The 22,783-nt window shown below is 37.4% G+C and overlaps 2 pseudogenes; both read right to left on the reverse strand.

Annotated features, from left to right (window-relative positions):
• Nucleotides 1-311: 311 nt before the first annotated feature.
• On the reverse strand, nt 312-18,219 carry LOC138144329 (large ribosomal subunit protein uL4 pseudogene; annotated as a pseudogene).
• A 769-nt stretch (nt 18,220-18,988) lies between these two features.
• Nucleotides 18,989-19,534, reverse strand: LOC138144330 (large ribosomal subunit protein uL4-like; annotated as a pseudogene).
• Nucleotides 19,535-22,783: the final 3,249 nt, after the last annotated feature.

The raw sequence follows: 22,783 nt of genomic DNA on the forward strand, positions 1-22,783 counted from the left end.
GGTCAGCAAATGGCAGAGCTACACTATGATATTATTATCTAATCTTTTTTTTTTTTACACAATCCAGTCCTATTGCCACTCTACCATACTGCCTCTTAGTTTCTATTAAAAACAACTTTTTTATTATTTTTTGATAACAACCTTGTCATTAGTACACCAAAACCTCCTTGATAATCAGTATCATCATTGACAGTCTTCACTTATCAAAAATTTTAAACATTTATTTTCCCTAAGCCACTTTGAATATTTTAGATATTCACAACATTGACATAATTGATTGCAGCCCAAATGGATAAACTGATATGCTGAGTTTATGCAGGAGACTTCTTTTCAGATGCAGGCTCCTTTTCCCCAAGTTTCTTTTCTTCTGTTTTCTTTTGCCCTGGAACCTTCTTTGTTCCTGCAAACTTCTTATAATGTACAAGCTTCTGGCTCCTCCTCCTGCTCCTTCTTGTTGTTGTTCCTTTTCTTCTTCTCCTTCTACTCCTTCTACTCGTTCTTCTCCTGCTTCTCCTTCTCCTCCTCCTCCTCCTCCTCCTCCTCCTCCTCCTCCTTCTTCTTCCTCCTCTTCTTCCTCTTCTTCCTCTTCTTCTTCTTTTTCTTCTTCTTCTTCTTTTTCTTTTTCTTCTTTTTTCTTTTTTTTTTTCTTCTCATTTACTTCTTTCTTTTCCTCCATAATCTTCTTTAGGGCATTTATTTTATCTGATTCTCTAATTATTATCCTGGCATTGAACTGTATTCTGACAGTTTGGCTTGGCATATGGATTCAGTTTCACAATGACTCTCAAGTTCTTCAGTGGATTCTTCTTGAGTACTCATTGAATCATTTTGCATGTTACATGGATCTCCAGGATTTTCAAAACCCTGAAAAGATCTGTGTTGGTCATCTTTTGTGTGGGAATATTGTAGTAAATCTTCAAGGTAGCAGGTATCCACCATGCACCATATATGTTATCCAATGTGTGGAAAACACTTTCAGTCCAGATACAGAAGCATACCACATGGCTACGAGGAGCAACTCACAAAAGGTTCAATTAACTCACTTTAAGTAGAATAATACCAGGAATGTTTCTGAAGGTCTTGATAATACTGTTGTCTTCATTGTAAGATACAAGGTCTCCAATTTTAATCAGATAATGGTTTCTCATTTTACCCTTACTAATTCTCATATATTAAGAAACATAGACCTTTTAAATGTCATTACATGCCTTCAGTTTCTTTTGAGGGGATTGAAGCTGATAATACTTTAAAAATGTATTTCCTTTTAGATTACAACATTCAGCTTCAAAAGCCTTTGAGTTCTAAATTTTATCCCCCTCCATTTCTTACTCTCTCGCAACCGAGGGTGTCATGCAATCTGATATAGGTTCTACAAATAGCTTCAAATTGAACATTAGTCAAGTAAAGAAGAACAATAACCAATGGAATGTCCAGCGACAAAGAAGATACAAAATAAAATTAATAACAGCGAGTTCAAGTAATTTGCTTCCATCTGTATTCAGATGCCATAATTCTTTCTCTAGAAGTGGATAGCCCTTTCCATTATGAGACTTCCTGAGTTGTCTTATGGTCTTGCATTGCTGAGAGAAGCCCAATTTATCAAATTTAGTCATCACAGATATGATGGGTCTGTAATGGCATACAATGTTCTCCTGGTTCTGCTCCCCTCACTCTACATCAGTTTATCTGTCAAGGTTATTATGAAATCCATTTGCTCCTCATTTCTCATAGCACAATAGTATTCCATTATAGAAACATACCACAGCTCGTTTAGGCAATCCCCAATTGATGGGCATCATCTTGATCTCCAATTCTTTGCCACCAAAAAAATAAAGAGCTGCTAAAATATTTTGTAAACACAGGCCATTTTCCTCCTTGTATGATCTCTTTAGGATACAGCCCTAGAAGCGTTATTGCTGGGTGAAAGGATATGTATATTTTTATAAACCACTGGGTATAGTTTGAAATTGCTCTCCAGAATTGTTGGAACAGTTCACAACTCCAGCAACAATGCATTTGTGTTCCAATTTTCCCAATCTTCTCCAGCATTTATCATTTCCTATTTTGTTATGTTAGCCAATCTGACAGGTGAGATGTTGAGATGTGGTACTTAGGAGTTGTGATGTGCATTTTTCAATCAATAGTGATTTAGAACATTTTTTCATAAAATTGTGGCTATCTTTAATTTCTTCCTCTGAAAAATGTCTGTTCATATCCTTTGCCCATTTATCTTTTTTTTGAGAGCAATTGGGGTTAAGTGACTTGCCCAAAGTCAATTTGCTATAAAGTGTTTCAAGTTTGTGAGGCCATATTTGAACTCAGGTGCTCCTGACTCCAGGGCTGGTGCTCTATTCATTACACTACCTAGTTGTCTCACTTTGACCATTTATCAGTTCATTCCTGATTTTTAGCAATTTAGCTCAATTTTCTGAATATTTTAGAAATGATACCATTATCAGAGACATAAGTTGGGAAATTCTTTCCCAATTTTCTGCTTCCCTCCTAGTCTTGATTGCATTGGCATTGTTTGTACAAAAACTTTTTAATTTAATGTAACTGAAGTTATCCATTTTCTATTTTATAATGCTATCTCTGGTTTGGTCTTAAATTCTTCCTTTCTGCATAAATTTGACAGGTAAAGTAGCCCTTGCTCTCCCAGATTGCTTAGAGTATCAGCATTTAACTTGAGATTTTGAACCCATTTAGATTTTGATATGGTATACAGTGTAAGATATTGGTCTACGCCCAGTTTCTGCCATACTATTGTCCAGTTTTCCCTGCAGATTTTTGGCAAGTAGTGAGTTCTTATCCTGGAAACCGGAGTCTCTGGGTTTACCAAACAGTCGATTATTATAGTCATTGACTAATGTGTTTTGATTTCCTATTTTATTCCACTGATTAACCACTCTATTCCTCAACCAGTATAAAGTATTTTTCATGGCTTTTGCTCTATGTTTTTAATATTTAAAATTAAATTAATGTAATATAATTTATATTATTTATATATATAAATTATATATATAATTATGTAATTTATAAAATTGATTTTAAAAACTTATATAAAATTAAAATTTAATTAAATAAAAAATTAAAGTTTAAAATCTTATATGGATAGAGCAACTTCCCTACTATTTCTTTTTCATCAATTATTTTGATATTCTGGATATTTTGTTCTTCCAGATTAATATTTTTTTTTACTATTTTTTCTAAGTATAAAATGATTTTGGTAGTTTGATTGGTATGGCACAAAACAGGTAAATTACTTTACATAAATTTTCTATTTTCAATGCATTAACTTAGTTTAAACAGGAACAACTGATGCTTTTTTGCAGTTATTTATATCTGACTTTTTCATGTGAAAAGTGTTGTTTAATAGTGTTCATATAGTTCCTTGGTTTGCTTTAGTAGGTATTCTCTGAAAAATTTTATAATTTCTACAGAAACTTCAAATGAAATTTCTATTTCTATTTCTTGCTGTTGGGCTTAATTAGAAATATATATGAATACTGAAGTTTTGTATGCATTTATTTTACATCCTGCAGCTTTGCTTAACTTGTTTATTATTTAAAGGAGTTTTTTTTAATTGATTCCCCAGTATTTTCTACATACATCGTCAAATCATATGCAAGGAGTAATAAATTAGTCACTTCTTTCCCTATTCTCATTCCTTCAATCACTTTTTCTTCTCTTATTGTTACAGTTAACATTACTAGTACCAAATTGAGTAATAGGGGAGATGATGGACATCCTTGTTTTTCCCCTGAACGTTTTGGAAATGTTTCTACCTTATCCCCATTACATATAATCATTAATGATAATTTTAGATAGATGCTACTAATTATTTTTAGGAAGACTAAACTTATTCCTATGCCTTCTACTGTTTTTATTAGGAATGGATGTTTAATTTTGTCAAAGCCTTTTTCTGCATTTATTCAGAAAATCATATTGTTTCTGTTAGTTTTGTTGTTGATATGATTGATTATAATGATGGTTTTCCTAATATTGAACCATTCTTACATGACAGGAATAAATCCTACCTGATCATAATGCATTGTTATCATGATAAGTTTCGTTATTATTTTGCTATTATTTTATTTAAAATATTTGCATCTATATTCAGTAGCAAATTTGGTCTATAATTTTCTTTCTTTGTTTCATGCGTTCAGCTTTTTATTCCAATTAATTTTTACTTTTCAGCATTCATTTCCACAAGATTTTGCATTACAGTTTTTTTTCTCCCTGTCTTTTGCCCACCCCACCCCCAAAATACTGAGCCCACTGAATAACCCTTCCCCCATCTGTTCTCTCTTATATCCTCCCCCATCCCACCCTGTAATAATTGAATTTAAAGATCCCCCTGTATTAGCTTGGTTTTCAGTTTGAGTGTTCAAACCAAGAGCTTGTGAATCCCACTTGTGGGATGGACTTGTTGCTATGAAAAGAGAGGGCTGAACTGGGAGGAGCTGATGCCATGAATTTAGAGAAAGGTGCAGGCAGAGAGAGGCCAGAAGGACTTTTTTTTTTTTTTAAAGAAATACGGGTTAAGTAACTTGCTCAAGGTTACACGGCCAGTTATTTCTGGGTATGGTGCTGAGTATCTGAGCTCGGATTTGATCCAGGTCATCCCGACACTGGAGCCGGTGCTCTTACTCGCTGAGCCACCTGGCCGCCCCTAAGCAATTGGGGTTAAGTAACTTGCTCAAGGTTACACGGCCAGGTGTTTCTGGTTTCTATAAATGTGCTAAGTGTCTGAGCCCGGGATTCGATCTCCAGGTCTTCTCAACACTGGAGCCGGTGCTCTTACTCGCTGTGCTATCTGGCTGCCCCCAGAAGAACTTTTGAGAGCATAATAATAGAGAGAGAGAGAGAGAGAGAGAGAGAGAGAGAGAATTGCGGAGGGCCAGTTGGAGCTGCCCAGGAATTTTGAGAGCTGTCCCCCAGAACTGCCAAGGACTTAGGAGACATGGCTGTCATACTGGTATTGTGTGTCTATTTTGATGTTATTTTTCCAGATTTGCCTACTGGTGAAGGACAGTGCTTTTTGTTGCAGAGGTCCTGGAATGTTAATGTTGATTCAGAACTCCTGAAGAAAGATTTTCTTGTTGTATGTTTACAGAAATCCTGGAAGAAGGTCTTGCTGATATTTTCAGAGGTCCTGAGACTGTCATTTAAAATACTTGTCATTAACAGAAACATTGTCATTTCTCTTCCCAGGTTCCCTTCACTTCTCAAGAGGCAATCACTGGTCTGCATGCAAAGAGGGAATTGATGAGGACACTGGCAGTGTATATAGTGGCTTTGTTAAGTGTTGTCTCCCCAGGAACAGATATTCCTGAGATTTTGCCTTGGGTCAAGATGAAGAAAAGACCTTTCCTTGAGTATGAAATGCTGTGATGGCATCTTAACCTTGCTGTAGCTCAGGGGTAGATGGCCTTTTGTGCTCACCCTGCCCCTTTTAAGGCATGTTATGAGAATTGTAATTTGGTTGTTAACTTATGATAATTGTAATTTGGTTGGGGGGGGGCTTTACTTTTTTGTGCTCTGTGCTTGACCAAATAAATATACTTTGTTTATGATTGGAAACTAATCATAATCTCCATTTGAGAAGAGAGACTTTGTGATTGACTAAATTAATATATTTCCCAGGGGTGGAGTAGAACTTGGAAATTCTTGAATCACACTTGGTGAATGCTGTATTTTGATTTTCTCTGTTCTGTGAATGTTTTGCCTTAATTTCCCACTGAGTAAAAAGGAGAGTTACTAGGCTGGTATTCTGAACCTTGGAACTTGCCTTTGCTTGGTATTATACAGCCCTAACCTTCTGGAAGGGCAAGATGCACACAGTCTATTCAAGTTAGTCACCACACATATGTTGTATCTGAGATTGTGTACAGATTTCTCCTGGTTCTGACCTTCTCACACAGAAGCAGTTTATATGAAACTCTCCAGATGATTATGAAGTCTGTCTGCTCCTCATTCCTTATAGCACAGTACTATTCCATTCCATTACTTTACCACAATTTGTTCAGCTATTGCCCAATTGATGGACATCCACTTCATTTCCAGTTCTTTGCCACCACAAAAAAAGCTGCTATAAATATTTTGTACATATGGGTCCTCCTTTCACTTCTCTGTTCCCTTTGGGATATAACACTAGAAGTACTATTGCTGGGTAAAAGGGTATGCTGTTATTTACAGCCCTTTGGGCATACTTCAGGATTGCTCTCCAGAATGGTTGGATGAGTTCACAACTCCACCAAAATTGCATTAGTGTTCCATTTTTTTCCACATCCTCTCCAGCATTTTAATTTTCCTGTTTTGTCATCTTAGCCAATCTGGGCAGTGAGATATGGTACCTCAGAGTTGTTTTGATTTGCATTTCTCTAATCAATAGGGATTTAGAACATTTTTTCATATGTTTATAGATACCTTTATTTTCATCTTCTGAGAACTGCCTGTTCATATCATTTGACCATTTATCAATTGGGGAGTGGCTTGCATTCTAATGAATTCAATTCAATTCTTTGTAAATTTCAGAAATATGGTCATTATCAGAGACACTGCATGTAACTTTCTTTTTTCCCAACTTTCCACTTCCCTCTTAATCTTGGTAACATTGACTATTTGTTCAGAACCCTTTCAAAATAATATAATCAAAATTATCCATTTTGCATTTTATAATGCTCTCGAACTCTTCTTTCATCATGAAGTCTTCCCCTGTCCATAGATATGATATGTAAGCTATCCCTTGCTCTCCTAGATTGCTTACATTATCAGATTTTTTACCTGGATCATGCACCATTTCAACTTTATTTTAGTGTACAGTATTGGATATTGGTCTATGCCCAATTTCTGCCATAACAGATTTCAGTTTTTCAGCAGTTTTAGTCAAAGTTTGTGGCATTCTTATGCCACAAACTGGGGTCTTTAGGTTTATCAAACAGGAGATTACTATAGTCATTGGCTGCTTATTCTCATTTACCCAATCTATTTCATTGATCAAGTAGTCTATTACTCAGCCAGTACCATGTAGTTTTGATTATTTCTGTTTTATAATACAGATTGAAATCTGGTATAGCTAGGCCACTTTTCCTAGCATTTATTTTCATTAATTACCTTGCTTTCTGAAATTTTGTTACCATTTTTTCTAGCTCTACAATATAATTTTTTTTGGTAGATTGATTGGTATGGTACTAAATATGTAATTTAATTTAGGTAAATTTTTCATTTTTATTATGTTAGCTTGAACCAACCATGAGCAACTCATGTTTTCCAATTAGCTCTATCTGACTTTATTTGTGTGAAACGTGTTTCTTAATTGTGTACATATAAGTCCTGGGTTTGTTTTGGTAGGTAAATTCACAAATATTTTGTAATGTTTACAGTAACTTTAAATGCAATTTCTCTTTCTATCTCTTGCTGTTGATTTTCTTTAGAGATATGTAGGAATGCTGAGGACTTATGTGGGTTTATTTTATATCCTCCAACTTTGCCAAATTTATTTATTATCTCTACTAGATTTTTACTTGATGCTCTAGGATTCTCTAAGTATATCATTATATCATCTGCAAAGAGTGATAGTATAGACTTTTCATTGCCTAATTTGATTGCTTTGATTTCTTTTCCTTCTCTTGTTACTGTTAACATTTCTAGCAACAGATTGAATAAGAGTGGTGATAGTGGACATCCTTGTTTCACCCCTGATCTTATTGGAAATCCTTCTAACTTATCCCCATTTCATATAATACTTACTGATGGTTTTAGATAGATACTACTTATTATTTTAAGAAAGATTCTTTTTATTCTTTTGCTTTCTAGGATTGATGTTGTTGTTTTGTTTTGTTTTTGCTTTTTGGAGGGCAATTGTGGTTAAGTTACTTACCTAGGGTCGCATGGCTAGCTTTCTTGCATATATTAAATGTCTGAGGCTAAATTTGAACTCTGGTCCTCCTGACACCAGCACCAGTGCTCTCTTCACTGTGTAACCTTGCTGCCTGAGCTTTCTACTGTTTCTAATAGGAATGGGTGTTTTATTTTGTCAAAAGCCTTTTCTGAATCTATAGAGATAATCTTATGGTTTTTGCTAGTTTTGTTGTCGATGTGATCAGTTATACTGATAGTTTTCCTGATATTGAATCATCCTTGCATTCCTGGAATAAATACTTCCTTAACAAAGTGTATCATTCTAGTGATAAGTTGCTGTAATGTTTTTGTTAATATTTTATTTAAATTTTTTGCATCTATATTCATAAGGGAAATTGTTCTGTAAATTTCTTTCTCTGTATTGTCTCTTCCAGATTTAGGAATCAGTAACATATTGGTGTCATAAAAAGTATTTGGTAGGACTCCTTCTCCAATTTTCCTGAATAATTTTAAAGTATTGGAATCAATTGGTTTTAAATGTTTGGTAGAATTCACTAGTAAATCCATCTGGCCCTGGGGATTTTTCCCTAGGGAGTTCATTGATGGCTTGTTCAATTTCTTTTTCTGAGAGGGGTTATTTAAGTAGTTTACTTCCTCTTTGCTCAATCTGGGCTACTTATATTTTTGTGAATATTGATTCATTTCACTAAGATTGTCAAATTTATGTGAATACAATTGAGCAAAATAATTCCTAATTATTGTTTTAATTTCCACTTCATTTGGAGGAAGATTCACCATTTTTATTTTTTATGTTCATAATTTGGTTTTCTCTATCTTTTTTTTATCATATTGACTAAAGATCTATCAATTTTATTGGTTTTTATTTAATGCCACCTCTTAGTTTCATTTGTTAATTCAATAGTTTCCTTAAATTCAATTTTATTAACCTCCCCTTTGGTTTCGTTATTTCTAATTTAGTATTTAATTGGGGATTTTCAATTGGTTCTTTTTCTAACTTTTTCAGCTGCATGCCCAATTTATTGACTGCCATTTTCTATATTTTATTTATGTATGTATTCAGGGATAAGGAACTTACCCAAAGAACTGCTTTTGCTGTATCCCACAAGTTTTGGTATGTTGTCTCATTATTGTCATTCTTTTGAATGAAGTTAATTACTGTTTATATAATTTCTTGTTTGACCCACTCATTCTTTATGATTAAGGTATTTAGTTTCCAATTAGTTTTAAGTCTATACTTCCATGGCACTTTATTACATATACATGTTATTGGATCAGGATCTGAGGAGGATACATTTAATATTTCTCCCTTTTTATTTTTTTAATGCTTTATTAACTTCTCATTTACATCATTCGTTTCCGCCAGATTTTGAGTTACAAATTTTCTCCCCATTTTCCCCCTACCCACTGCCCCAAAATAGCAGTCCCATAGGATATCCCCTCCTCCAATATGGTCTCTCCCATATTTGCTCCCATACAACTTTCTACTTTTCCAGTGGATCTCTATGCCTCAGTGCCTGTAAATCTTATTTCCTAATTACATGTAAGATGGTATTAATAATAATTATACACACACACACACACACACACATATATATATATATATATATATTTGAATATTTGATTTTAAAACATTCAATTCCAGATTCATTCCCTTCCTTCCTTGTCACCCACAATTACTGGGAAGATAAGAAGTTCAGTGTAAGTTGTACATGTGTGGCTAATAGAAAACAATAACATAGTAGATATATTGTAAAAGCTGAATATATTTCCCTCCCTCCATCCCACCTCCCACTTGTTCTATTCTCTACTTTGATCCCGTCTTTTTTCAAAAGTGAGTGCTTACGGGGTGGCCAGGTAGAACAGCGAGTAAGAGCACTGGCTCCAGTGTTGAGAAGACCTGGAGTTTGAATCCCAGGCTCAGGCACTTAGCACGAACCCAGAAACACTTGGCCGTGTAACCGTGAGCAAGTTACTTAACCCCAACTGCTTAGGGGTGGCCAGGTGGCTCAGCGAGCAAGAGCACTGGCTCCAGTGTTGGGATGACCTGGATCAAATCCGGGCTTAGATACTCAGTACCACACCCAGAAATAACTGGCCGTGTAACCTTGAACAAGTTACTTAACCCCGATTGCTTTAAAAAAAAAAAAGGGGGGGAGTGCTTACACCTTCCATCTGCCCTAGCCTACCCTCCCTTCTATCATCCCCCCCCTCATCCCCTCCCCCCCTCTTCTCTTGGAGGGTGAGATGCCCTATTTAGTGTATATTTCACTCCCCCCTCAAGCCAAATTCAATGGGAATAAGGTTGACCCATTCCTTTTTGCCTTCCTATTGAAATCATTTTCCCTTGCCTCTTCTGTATGAGATAGTTTACCCCAATCTGTCTCTCCCCAACTCCTCTCATTATATTCCTCTCTCACCTCTTAATTTCACCTTTGAAGTATCATCCCTTCCTATTGAATTGGTCCTGTGCCCTCTATCTATGTATACCTGTAAACATATATACACACATTCACATATGTATTCATATGCCCATATACACTCATATAGACATATATATATATATATATATATATATATAATACCTTCTACTACTGAGAAAAGTTTCATAAGTTACAATTATTGTTTTTCCATGTAGGAATGTTAATAGTTTAACTTTGATAAGTTCCTTATGATTCCTTTTCCCTATTTAGCTTCCATTCTTATTGTATCTGAATGTCAAATTTTCTATTGAACTCTTTTTTTTTTTCAGCAAGAATGCTTGAAAGTCCTCTATTCCACTGAATAGCCATATTTTCCCCTGAAACATGATACTCAGTTTTGCTGGGTAGGTGACTCTTGGTTTTAATCCCAGCTCCATTGCCCTCCAGAATATCATATTCCAAGCCCTTTGATCCATCAGTGTAGAAGCTGCCAGATCCTGGATTATCCTGATTGTGTTACAACAATATTCAAATTGTTTCTTCCTGGCTGCTTGTAATATTCTTTCCTTAATCTGGGAATTCCGGAACCTGGCTATAATATCCCTAGTAGTTTTCTTTTTGGGATCTTTTTCAGGAGGTGATGGGTGGATTATTTCAACCTCAATTTTGCCCTCTGGTATTAAAACATAAGGGCAGTTTTCTTTGAGAACTTCCTGGAGGATGATTTCTAGGTTCTTACTTTGTTCATGGCTTTCAGGCAGTGCAATAATTTTTAAATTATCTCCCCTGGATCTATTTTACATATCAGTGGTTTTACCCTCGAGATATTTCACATTTCCTTTTATCCTTTCATTTGTTTGGATCTGTTTAACAGCATTTTGATTTCTCATAAAGTCATTAGCTTCCATTTGCTCTAATCTAATTCTGAAGGAATGATTCTCCTCAGTGAGCTTTTGAGATTCTTTTTCTATCTGGCAAATTCGGCTTTTTAAGGCATTCTTCTCCTCATTGCCTTTTTGGGCCTCCTTTGCCATTTGAGTCAGTCTGTTTTTTAAGGTATTATTTTCCTCAGTCAGGCTGCTGACTCTCATTTCATAATTTTATTGAATTGTTCTCATTTCTCTTAGCAATTTTTCATCCACTTCTCTTATTTGGTTTTCAAAATCATTCTTAACGTCCTCTATGGCCTGTAACCAGCTTGTATTTTCCTTTGAAGGTTTTGGTGCAGGAGTTCTGACTTCACTGTTTTCCTCCTGTTCCATGCTTTGCTCCTTTTTGTCCCCAAAATAGGAGTGTATTGTTGGAATCTTCTCTCTGCTTTGTTTCCTTTGCCTTCTCATTTTGCCACTCAATTACTTGACTTTGGGCCTTTTGGCCACTGTAGGACTCCGCCACCAGACAGGGAAGCTTTTTTTCCCAAATGCTGGGATTTTCTCAGCTGCTGGAGTTATCAGATGGGTGCCCTCGCTGAGGTTTCCATCTGCTCTGGCAAGCTAGACACACACCCTAGAACTCCCACCCTAGACTGCACTCCAGATCCAAGCAGGGTAAAGCAAGAGCGATTACCCCTCAAACTGGTGCTTGGCCCCCTACACTTTGCAGGCCAAGAGCTGAAGCCGCTGTGTGGTGCTGGCTGGCAGAGCAGGCATCTCAGTGGCTTTTTACCCTGGGAGTAGAAGCCACGCACCCCCCACTTACTGGTCCCAAAATCCAGACTGTACTGACCTCTCTCTTTGTCCCTTGTGTCTATGTGTTGATAAATCTGGAAACGGCCACAGCTGCTGCTGATCTGGAGTCCCTCTGGCCAGCAGCTGGTCAGGCCCCCCTGGATCTAAAGCCTAGGCATGGGCTGGGCAGTGCTCCCAGAGAGCTGTGCTGGATTCCCGCTGGCCTGCCAGGCTGTCCTCAGCAAGAGGTTAGCTTCTCTGTGTCATTTTGTGGGTTCTGCAGCTTTAAAGTTTGTTTTGTGTTCCCTTTTTACATGGATTGGGGCAGGTGGAAGCTGGAGCACCGGGAAGGTCGTGCTAATACTCTGCCATCTTGGCTCCGCCCCTATTTCTCCCTTTTTTTTTTCACTGAATTTTAAGGTTTTTATGCTTTAGTACTTGCTCAGTTTTTGGGTATGTCCCATGTACCACTGAGAAGAAGATATATTCCTATTTGTCCCCATTCAATTTTTTCCAGAGTTCTTCCATATATCTTCTTTAAAATTTTATTTACCTCCTTAATTTCTTTCTTTTTAATTTTGAAATTAAGTTTATCAAGTTCAGAGAGTGGGAGATTGAAGTCACCCACTACTATAATTTTTCTATTCATTTCTTCCTCTACCTCCCTTAACTTATCCTTTAAGAGTTTGGATTGTGTACCACTTGGTGGATAAATGTTTCATTATTATATTCTTTCAATTTCAATGGTGACTTTTAGCAGGATGTAGTTTCCTTCCTTATCTCTTTTAATTACATCTATTTTTTGCTTTTGCTTTATCTGAGATGAGGATTTCTGCCCCCACCCCCCTTTTTTTACTTTAACTCAGGCATCATTTATTTTACGCCAGCCTGTTGCCTTTACCCTGTTTGTATCCCCCTCTTTCAAAAGTGTTTCTTGTAAACAGCATATTGTAGGATTGTGCTTTTTAATCCATTCTCTTATAAACTTCCATTTTATGGGAGAGTTCATCCTATTCACATCCAGTTATGATTACTATCTATTTCCCTCCATCCTATTGCCTCCTCTGTTTATGCTTTTTTTTTTCCCCTTCTCCCTTCCCCTCCTTAAGAGTTTTCCTTGTGACCACTTCCTCCCTCAGTATTCCTTCCTTATCAACCCCATCCCTTTCCTACCCTTCCTCCTTATTACTTCTTCCCTCCCTTCTAATCACCTCCTCTTTCCTTAGCCCTTGCCTCCTCCTACTGCCTGTAGTGTGATAGATTTACATACTTAATGTAGTATATTATTTCTTGCTTCAACCGAGAATGATGAGAATCGATCTCACCAATCCTCCTTTCCATCCCCTGTTTCCCTCTATTATTATAGGTTTTATTCCTCTACTTGATACAGTCCTATACTTAACTGATTACATCATTATTTTCATACATCAGAACCATTGAAGATGAAGCTCATATAATTTGATTTTCTTATTCCTCTCTTCTTTTTTTTTATTAATTTCTGATTTACATCATCCGTTTTCGCAAGATATTGAGTTACAAATTTTCTCCCCACATCTCCTCCACACACCACCCCAAAATAGCAGTCCCACAGGATATATGCTCCTCCAATCTGCTCACTCCCACATTTTGCCTCATACCCCTTTCCACTTTTCCAGTGGATCTCTATTCCTCAGTACCTGCACATCTTATTTCCCAATTAAGATGGTAATAATAATAGCATATATATATATGTATATACATATATAATATATACATATAATAGTATATATACATATATATGTATATATAACCACACACACACATATATATACATATACATATTTGGATATTTGATTTCAAAACTTTCAATTCCAGATTCATTCCCCTCCTTCCCCATCACCCACCCCTACTGGGAAGATATGTAGTTCAGTATAGGTTACACATGTGTGGCTAATGAAAAACTATAACATAGTAGATACATTGTAAAAGACTGACTACACTTCCCTCCCTCCCATCCCACCTCCCACCCACTCTAATCTCCACTTTGATGCCATCTATTTACATAAATGAGTGCTTCCTACCTCCCTCCCTGCCAACCTACCCTTCCTTCTATCATCCCCCCTCTAATCCCTTCCCCCCCCTATTCTTCTGGAGGGTGAGATACCCTATTTAGTGTATATTTCACTCCCTCCTCAAGCCAAATTCAATGGGAATAAGGTTTACCCATTCCCTTTTGCCTTCCTATTCTTCCCTTCCATTGAAACCATTTTCCCTTGCCTCTTCTGTATGAGATAGTTTACTCCAATTTGTCTCTCCCCAACTCCTCTCATTATATTCCTCTCACCTCTTAATTTCACCTTTTAAGTATCATTTCTTCCTGTTTAATTGGTCCTGTGCCCTCTATCTATGTATATCTGTAAACATATATACACACATTCACATATGTATTCATATGCCCATATACGCACATATATAGAGAAATATGTATGTGTATATATATATATATATATATATATATATATATATATATATATATTTCAAATCCCCCCCTTCGACTACTGAGAAAAGTTTCATAAGTTACAATTATTGTTTTTCCATGTAGGACTTTTAATAGTTTAACTTTATAAGTTCCTTATGATTCCTTTTCCCTGTTTACCTTCTCATGCTTCTCTTACTTCTTGTATCTGAATGTCAAATTTCTATTCAACTCTGGTTTTTTCAGCAAGAATGCTTGAAAGTCCTCTATTCCACTGAATGGCCATATTTTCCCCTGAAACATGATACTCAGTTTTGCTGGGTAGGTGACTCTTGGTTTTAATCCCAGCTCCTTTGCCCTCGAGAATATAATATTCCAAGCCCTTTGATCCCTCAGTGTAGAAGCTGCCAGATCCTGGGTTATCCTGATTGTGTTTCCACAATATTAAAATTGTTTCTTCATGGCTGCTTGTAATATTCTCTCCTTATTATGGGAATTACAGAACCTGGCTATTATATTCCTAGGAGTTTTCTTTTTGGGATCTTTTTCAGCAGGTGATTGGTGGATTCTTTCAACCTTTATTTTGCCCTCTGGTACTAAAACATCAGGGCAGTTTTCTTTGAGAACTTCCTGGAGGATGATTTCTAATTCTTACTTTGGTCATGTCTTTCAGGCAGTCCAATAATTTTTAAATTACATATTCTGGATCTATTTTCCAGGTCAGTGGTTTTTCCCATGAGATATTTCACATTGCCTTCTATTCTTTCATTTGTTTGTATCTGTTTAACAGCATCTTGATTTCTCATATAGTCATTAGCTTCCATTTGCTCCAATCTAATTCTGAAGTAATGAGTCTCCTGATTGAGGTTTTGAGATTCTTTTTCCATCAGGCAAATTAGGCTTTTTAAGGTATTCTCCTCCTCATTGCCTTTTTGGGCCTCCTTTGCCATTTGAGTCAGTCTGTTTTTTAAGGTATTATTTTCCTTAGTCAGGCTGCTGACTCTCATTTCATAATTTTCTTGCATTGTTCTCATTTCTCTTCCCAATTTTTCCTCCACTTCTCTTATTTGGTTTTCAAAATCATTCTTAAGGTCCTCTATGGCCAATAATAACCAGCTTGTATTTTCCTTTGAAGGTTTTGGTGCAGGAGTTCTGACTTCACTGTTTTCCTCCTGTTCCATGCTTTGCTCCTTTTTGTCCCCAAAATAGGAGTGTATTGTTGGAATCTTCTCTCTGCTTTGTTTCCTTTGCCTGCTTTTTTTGCCACTCAATTACTTGACTTTTGGACTTTTGGCCACAGTATGACTCTGCCACTAGACAGGGGACCTTTCATACCAAACGCTGGGGTTTTCTCAGCTGCTGGAGGTATTAGATGGGTGCCCTTTCTGAGGTCTCCACTGACTCTGGCAAGCTGGACACACACCCCAGAACCTCCACCCTAGACTGCAATCCAGATCCAAGTAAGTTAAAGCAAGAGCGATTACCCCTCAGACTGGTGCTTGGCCCCCTACACTCTGCAGGCCAGAAGCTGAAGCTGCCACATGGTGCTGGCTGGCTGTGCAGGCATGTCTCAGTGGCTTTTCACCCTGGGGGTAGAAGGCAAGCACTCACACTTACTGGTCCCAAAATCCAGACTGTACTGACCTCTCACTTTTGTTTTTGTGTCAATGTGTTTGTAAATCTGGAAGCAGCCACAGGTGCTGCTGATCTGGAGTCCCTCTGGCCAGCAGCTGGTCAGGCCAGCCCTGGGGCTAAAGCCTAGGGGTGGGGCTGTGCTTGGCTCCCAGAGTGCTGTGCTTTATTCCTGCTGGCCTGCAGGGCTGTTCTCAGCGGGAGGTTAGCTTCTCTGAGCCATTTTGTGGGTTCTGCAGCTACAAAGTTTGTTTAGAGTCCCCTTTTTACATGGATTGGGGAAGGTGGAAGCCAGAGCTGGGGAGGTCATGCTTCTACTCTGCCATCTTGGCCCCGCCCCTCATTCCTCTCTTCTTTCTGTCTACAAAAATGCCTCTTTGTTTGCATTATTTTCCATTTTCTGCTTCATTATTTCCTTTTCTGCCCTTGAAGTCCCTTTGCAGCCCTCAATAAGGGTTTTTTTTAATATCATCATTTTGTGTAATTTATACCCACAACCTCTATTTATCAAAATCCCTTTTAGATGTCACCATAAGTATAGAATTCTCAATATTAAAAGAAATCAGCTTCTCATATAGGGATGTATACTGTTTGCTATTATTAAAAAAGAATATGTGTGTGTGTGATCCCTATTTCTCTTTCTATGTCTCCCTTAAGTCTGTAATTAGAGGTTGAATTTTCCTTTGAGCTCAGGCTTTTTCATCAGGGAGGCCTGGAAATTGCTTATATCATTGAGTGAACATCTCTTTGCCTGGAAGATTATGCTGTTTCACTGGATAGCTGTTCCTTGTCTGTAACCCGGGCAAATATAACATTCCAGTCCCTTCATTCTTTCAGTATAGAAGCTGTCAGATTGTGTGTGATCCTCACTGTAATGTTGTGATATATGAATTGTTTCTTTCTGGATGCTTGCATTACTTTCTCTTTACCTGATAATTCTGGAATTTGGCTACAACTTTTCATGGATTTTTCATTTTGGGATCTCTTTCAGGAAGTGTCCAGTGATTTTTCTTGATTATATATATATATATATACATGGATATATAGATAGATAGATATAGATGATATAGATATAGATGATATAGATATAGATATAGATATTACTCTCTAGTTCTAGGATGTCAGCGTTGTTTTTCTCAATGAGCTCTTGGAAGATATTGTCCAGGCTCATTTTTTTTCCATCATGATTTTCCAGTAGACCAATAGTTCTCAGATCATCTCCCCTGAATCAGTTTTCCAGGTCAGTTATTTTTCCAATGAGATGTTTTACCTATTTTTTCTAAATTTTCATTCTGTGTGTCTTCTTTGACTGATTCCTGGTGTCTCATTGAGTAGATAGCTTTGATTTGGTTGATTCTAATTTTTAGTGAATTACTTTCCTCAGTTACTTTTGAAGCTTCTTTTCCATATGTTCAGATTTTATATTTAATTCAGACATTTTTTCTTTTTAAGGAGCTGTTTATTCAGTGTATATTTTTAAGTTTGCAATTTTGATTTTTAAAGAGTTATATATTTCATCTAATACCTCTTTAATTTGGTTTTCAAAGTTCTTTTGGAGATCATCTAAGAACACTTTCTGTGCTTGAGACCAGTTCATTTTCCCTGTCGAGGCTTCAGCTGTGGCTGTGTAGTCAATATTGTCTCCTTCTAAATTTGGTTCTTCATGCTGACAATAATGGGATTCTATAATCTTTGTCTTGGCAGTCTATTTTTCACCCATTTTGAGGCAGGGACTTAGCCGCAACCTTCCTCTAGGGTTCCCAAGCTTTTACTGTTTAAAATTTTGCTCTGATGCAATAATTACTGTATTTTCAAGACTGGGGGCAGGGGGGTGATTGGAGCAGATGGGGTTCAATCTGCCAACCTGGTACCTGGACATTCTGATCAGTGCTTTTAAAATTCCCAGGCTGTGTGTTGGTAGTCCCAGGAATAGCTGTTGCCTCTGCCACAGGTCCTGCATTTGTCTCTTACCCAGCTCCATCATATCCCAGCCCTGCAGTGATAGGCCTGAGAATGGCCCTTGCCATTGGTGGATCAACTTGCTGCCACATTAACCAGGCTTCATTCAGGCCTTACTGTGCACCTCCCGGGGCTTGCCCCTTATTTTTCTTGGAGCTTTTCGTGCAGGAGTTCTGACTTCATTGTCCTCCTCCAGTTCCATCCTTTGATCCTTTTTGTCCCATGGTGTGATTATGCTTCCTATGCTTCCTCATCTTGCCAGCCAATTATTTGACTTTTGAGGTCTTTGCCATAGTAGAACTATGCTTACAGAATGTAGACAGCTTTGTCTGAAATTGCTGGAGTTTTTGTAGCTGCCAGACCTATTAGTTGGGTGGCTTCTCTACAGCCCCCACAAGCTCTGGCACACTGGCCACACAGCCCAGGACAACCACTCATGACCACAATCCATATCCAAGGAGGTCAAAGCAACAGCAAATACCCTCTGAATGGTTATTTGGTCCTCCTACAATCTGTAGTCCAGGACCTCTGGGAGAAGGCACATAGCAGCGGCTATAGCCTTTTTGCTTCCACCACTTCTCACACCAGGGGCAGAGCCTGGACTGTGCTCTTCCTTTACCCCTCCAATCGTGTTCTCCACTAACATTTTGTTTTCTTTTTGGTGTTTATGATTTGAGAAGTCTGGAAACCTCCACAGCTGATGGTGATTGACTCTCCTGAAGTCTGCTCTGGACAGTCTGGGACACCCTTGTCTGGAACTGTGGCTCCTGGGGGACTCTGTGTGCTGTGATAGACCTTTCTTGCTGGCCTACCAGGTTGCCTTCTGCGGGAGACTTGCTTCTCTCTCTCTCTCTCTCTCTCTCTCTCTCTCTCTCTTTGTGGGGTCTATAGCTTTAACTTTTGTTTAGAGTCATTTTTTACAGGTATTGGAAGTTGTTGAAGCTGGGGCCCACAGCAAGTTGGTGCTTTTATTACACCATCTTGGCTCCATCTCCCCATGCCTTCAGCTTCTTAAGCAAAGTAACTGCTTCTTAGTTCTTATTATACCCCTCGATTTATCTTCAATCACTAGAAGGAATTCTAGGACTTCTTCAATTTGATAACCTTTTGACATGACCATTGATGGCAAGGCAGAGGCTGCCTATGGAAAGTAGATGGCATAATATTTTTGCTTTCTGCTCACTCTGCAATGCCAATAGCCACAAATCTTGATTGGAGCAAACATGTGACCTCCTTTGCTCATATTTCCCAAAGTACCAGAGTGGTGAGTCACTCGATCCTGATGACTAGGAATTTGAGCAACAGCCCTCCCAGTGCAACAAAACTCAGCACTCATTTGATGAACTGCTCATTCACTGACAGTGCAATGTTTCCAGTTCTTATTTTCTCAAGTTGGTCTGAACGAAATTCACTATATCTTAACGAATTGGAACTTTAAAGACAGCAAGCAAGGTAACATTTTTGCCAGCTACTTCTCCCTTTTTGGAGTACAGTAGTGTACACAAGTCATGGTTCATACCTAAGAGTAAGAGCCACACTCCTCTCCACCTGATGTCTCCCACAGAATAAAACAACTTTATTCATTTTTGTATAAATATACACACATTACCACCATCATCATTGACACCATCACCACCATAATTATAATGATCCTAAACTTGTTCACGTGATCGCATTTATAACACACGACAATTTATATAGTGTACTTATTTACCAAAGTTAAGAGGCAAAATTTATTGGAAGCAAAATTATCCCAACTTATTTTGTCCTATTTAAAACTCTGTGAATATCTGCCCAGTTACTTTGTGCTTAGCAGAATAAGAATATCTTACTGGGGTTTACTTCCTTGATACATGGAATATGGTTGGCCTATCCTTAATTTCAGGCACCAGAATTCATGATTTCAGTTCAGGAGGTTAAGTATTGCACTTTGTTAGCTATCTCAGCCATATTTACCCCTTGAGGATAATCTGAATTAGTATAGAATTCATCTTCTCCAGTGTAAAGAAGTGGCCATTTCCATCAAAATATGCAAATTCATAGTAACTTTTTCAAGAGACTTTTTCACATGGATTGAGACACCCTAACACACCATGTGCGGGGGCAAGCCTTACTGGTTTATTGCTTGGGAGAAATGGCAGGGGATTAAAAATTATGAATTCTTGTAGCCTTCTGAGGGCAAGGAATCTTAAAAAAATGCTAAAGTGTTATCTGGGATAAAATGGAAAAGCAATAAAGTAAAACTTTGAAAATAGCATCAGCAAATGATATTTGGAGGTTAAAATGCAAGCTTTTTTAGCATAGGAAATATTGCATTTTGAAAGGCAATTGGTTCATTTATTCATTAATTTAATAAGCATTTCTTGTGTTCAGAGAATTGTGCTAAGCTGTTGAGAAGAGAAAAAAAAATAATATCAGATAAGCTCCTGTCTTTTATCCAGCCTTCTAAGAGTCAACTAAAGATGGTGAAATATTATATGGGAAATGTGTTAGGGATATGCAGAACAAAGTCTTAGGTATAAGACATGAGCAACCACAGAAGCATGTCCCTTTATCAGCATCACAGTAATGCCAGGGACATTATTTGCCATCATCTTAAAATTCAAAAGATTTGATAAAGATAATATATCATTAGATACCTGTATTTCATATCCAATCCATTGTTCCCTTTTACTGTCACTTTTTCTTATTTTAAAACTCTTATTTTAAAAATTATACCTTTTAAGATAAATTATTTTCTGAAATTTGAGCACATTCCCTTTTTAAGACTGAAGAAAAGGAAACTGAAGTTTAACAATTCAAATCATTCTCCATTAAGTCCATAAGGCAGGCATGTAAAATAATAAAAAAGGTAGAGGAGAGTAAATTATCCAGAGAAAAAGCTATCTTCTCAAATATCCACTCACCTTTCTTGATTGTAACATGAAGTTAGGTCTCTTTCTGTATTAACTGTCAAAACAATCATTTAGAGAGAGAAAAAGTCTTTTAATAAACTTTGACTTTTATCATGATATGCATGATGCCAAACAGCAGGTTGGATTGCATCCCTTTCCATTCAATCCCAGGATAATTTACTGAATCCAGAGTTTGGTCAACATGAAATCTCATTCATTGTATCCATCACTTTCTTTGCACAAGAATGATTAAGATTATAGATTTTTAAAAGATCGCAGAATTGTGCTCTGAAGGTTCATGCTCTCATTATCTCACAATAGATTGCTGGTTGGTTGTCTTTGTCTCAAGTCTGTCACCATTCCAATACATCTGTACTTACTTGTTAAAACTGATCTTCTTCGGGGGTGGCTAGGTGGTGCAGTGAATAGAACACCGCCCCTGGAGTCAGGAGGACCTGAGTTCAAATCTGGCCTCAGACACATCTCTCTCTCTCTCTGTCTCTCTCTGTCTCTCTGTCTCTCTCTCTCTCATGCACACACACACACACACACACACACACACACACACACACACACACTTTAGCTGTGCGACCTTGGGCAAATCACTTAACCCCAATTGCCCTCCAAAAAAGCACAAAAAAAATATTCTTTTGTGAATAGAGCACCAGCCCTGGAGTCAGGAGGACCTGGGTTCAGATCCAACCTCAGACACTTATGACAAAAAATAGCCGTGTGACCTTAGGCAAGTCACTTAACTCCAATTGCTCTCCAAAAAAGCCAAAAAAAAACCTAATTTTCTTAAAGTAGAGATATTAGCATGCTACTCCCCCCACCCCAAGATATTATATACTCCAGTCATTTCATATTACCAACACATCAAAAATAAAATTCTGCATTAATTTTTTTGTTGTTTTTGCTTTTTGGAGGGCAATTGGGGTTAAGAGATTTGCTCAAGTTCACATGGCTAGTTTTTGTGTTAAGTGTCTGAGGGTAGATTTGAACTCAGGTCCTCCTGAAATCCAGGGCCGGTTTTCTATTCACTGTGTCCCTACCACCCCTCCATTTAGTTTTTAAAACTCTTGATAAACTGACTTCTACTAGTTTTGCAGTCTTCTTAAACCTTATTTCTCTTGGAATTATCTATGGTTGAGAGAACTGGCCTCCTCACTATCTCTGAAAGAAGACACTTCATTTCTAGCCTTTATGTATTTTAACTGTCTTTCCCCCTTCATGAAATGCCTTCCTCTTCTTCTAAACTTCTAGGATTCCCTAGCTTCCTTCCAGTCTCAAATGACATTCTACTTATGCAAGAAATCGTTCACAGTCTCTCTTAATGATAGCACCCTTCCTCTGAGAATATATCCTGTATCTTGTAATATCTTGTTTGCATATTTTTTTAAGTGTTTCCCCCATTAGAATGTGAAATCCTTAAGATCAGGGACTATTTTTTGGTTTTTTTTGTATGCCCTGTTCTTTGTACAGTACCTAAAATAGAGTAAGTTTCTTAATAATGTTTGTTGAACTGACTTGACTTGAAGGAATCTCAGAAATAACAATCTCCCCATTTTATAATGGAGGAAACCAGATTCCAAAAGTGTGATGATTTACCAAAATGCACATATGTTGTAAGTAGTAGAAGTGATATCTAAAGAGGAATCCTTAGATTCAAGTCAAGAATTATTTTTATATATGTTCATATATAATCATGTGTGTGTGTGTGTGTGTGTGTGTGTGTGTGTGTGTGTATATATATACCTTTATCAGTACCATTTTTTTTTAAAGCAATTGGGGTTAAGTAACTTGCTCAAGGTTACACGGCCAGTTATTTCTGGGTGTGGTGCTGAGTGTCTGAGCCCGGGATTCAATCCCCAG

Source organism: Petaurus breviceps, unplaced genomic scaffold (assembly GCF_028583685.1).
Source record: "Petaurus breviceps papuanus isolate PSGF00001 unplaced genomic scaffold, PetGlider_PUasm1.0 90696, whole genome shotgun sequence".
NCBI lineage: Eukaryota > Metazoa > Chordata > Mammalia > Diprotodontia > Petauridae > Petaurus > Petaurus breviceps.